Genomic DNA, 2,289 nt, shown 5'->3' on the forward strand with positions numbered 1-2,289 from the left:
GTAAATAAAGTTGAAAATATAATAAAAAACCAAGCAACGAAAGAAAAGCCCAGGCCTGAGAATCCTGATGGACTCATAGCTGAATTTTACAATAAATTTAGAGAAAATTTAGTGCCAACTCTTCTCAAACTCTTCAACGAAATTGAAATCGAATGATTCTCCCAAACTCATTCCTGGAGGCAAGAATTACTGATTCAAGAAGCAGAGAAAGATCCAACTAAAAAAGAGTACTAGAGGGCAATCTGTCTAATGAATATATCTGCAAAAACCCTCAATAAAATACTAGCAAACAGAATGTAGCATCATCAAGAAGATTGTACAGGCCACGTTCTCTGGATCCCTCCACCCCTCCGGACCCAGCCCAGGCCTGGCTTATGAGTGAGAGCTACTGCTGCACTCTTGGGTACCCTCCAGACCCAGCCCAAGCTCAGGCCCATCGAGTGTGTGGGAGAGCTTCCACACTGCTCTGCACTCACCAGACTCCTCCAGACCCAAACCAGGCCCAGCTTGTGAGTAAGAACTTCCACCTCACTCTCCAAACTGCTCCAGACCCAGCCCAGACCTGGCATAGAGGCCTGGGGTGAAACTATAGCTGAAGTCCCTGAAGAGAGGCTAGGGGCCAGAAACACCCAGCTAATCCGGGAGCAGAACATCCTGCCAGAGGGACACAACAGGTTCACTTCCAAGGGCTACAGCAAGAAGAAGCTGAACACAGCAGCCAGATTTAAGCCAGGCACAACTGGATGAATTCAAACTTCATAGATCTGCACCTGAATTTCAGAAGGTGCTAAGGCTATAACTGCACCACAGCTCTACACCAAAGGTCAGAGGACAGTGCTATACAAAATGACAAAGAGAAGGAGCAAAATGCAATCTCAGGGCCCAAGTCCACCAAGAAAAACTGCGGAAGACACTAGCACAGAAGAAATTGGGAATCACACAGCTGAAATGTCTGAATTAATAACGTCTGAAGTAAAGAAGCAACTGCAGGAATGTATAGAGGAACTCAGCTCAAAAATAACCTTTGAAATAAACAAAAGAAATCTCTGAATTGATAGTGTCTGAAGTAAAAAATCAAATGCAGAAACATATGGAGGAAATCAGATCAGAAATAATCCCTGAAGTAAAAGAATTAATAACTATTCCTCAAGAAGACACTGATGAAAAACAGAAAATAGAAAAACTATGGAATCCTTGAATGAGCAATATAGGAAAGAAATAGATCACATGAAATAGAGTCAAAGAGATTTAGAGGAACTTAAAATCTCAATCACAGCCTTGCAAAACCGTTTGAGTGAAGGTGAAGATAGAGTATCAGATCTTGAAGATGACATTGCACCTAGTGAAAAGGTAAAAAAAGATCTCTTAAAACAACTAGGATGGGGCTGGAGAGATGGCTCAGTGGTCTAAAGCACCTACTTGGAACAAGCTTGGCAAAGCATAGGGACCGCGGTTCCGGTTCAATCCCCTAGCACCACATGCCAGCCAGCCCCACCCCCTGGTGGGCTGAGCTGGCCACACACACACACACACACACACACACACACACACACACACACTAAATGTTAAAATAAAAAAAAAACAACTAGGATGCAGGAAAAAATAATTCATCACCTGCAAGATGGCGGAAAGATGAACAAAATGAGATTAATAGGCATTAATGAGAAAGAAGGAGTCAATACAAATGACATTAAAAATATGGGCAGAAGTAATAGCAGAAAACTTCCCAAATATGGGGAAACAATCTGACATTCAGGTAACCAAAGCATACATAACTCCAAAGAACATCAACCCAATTAAAAACACACCAAGATATATAATAGTCAAGATCCCACAAATCCAACGCAAGAACAATATACTGAAAGCCGCTAGAGAAAAGAAACAGATCACATTTAAAGGAAACCACATTAGAATAATGGCAGACTTCTCTTCACAAACCATGAAGTCAAGAAGAGCATGGAGCAGAGTACTTGAAGTCCTCTATGAAAACAAATTCCAGCCCAAACTACTATACCCTGGGAAACACTCTTTCAAGTTTGATGGAGAAGTGAAATACTTCCACCACAAAGAACAGCTAAAGAATTTCATGATGACAAAGCCAATTTGTATGGACTACTAAAAGATGTTCTAGAGAGGGATGAAAGTGATCAGAACTCCATGAATGAGAACAGAAGGAACCCTGTTCTAAATAGGGCAAACAATTAATAATAGGAGAAAAAGGAGTAATCAACAGCAGGTAAATAACACATCAATCATAAGTCAATACATCTCAATTATAACCATCAATGT

The sequence above is a fragment of the Octodon degus genome, unplaced genomic scaffold, assembly GCF_000260255.1.
Source record: "Octodon degus isolate 3935 unplaced genomic scaffold, OctDeg1.0 scaffold00182, whole genome shotgun sequence".
Lineage (NCBI taxonomy): Eukaryota > Metazoa > Chordata > Mammalia > Rodentia > Octodontidae > Octodon > Octodon degus.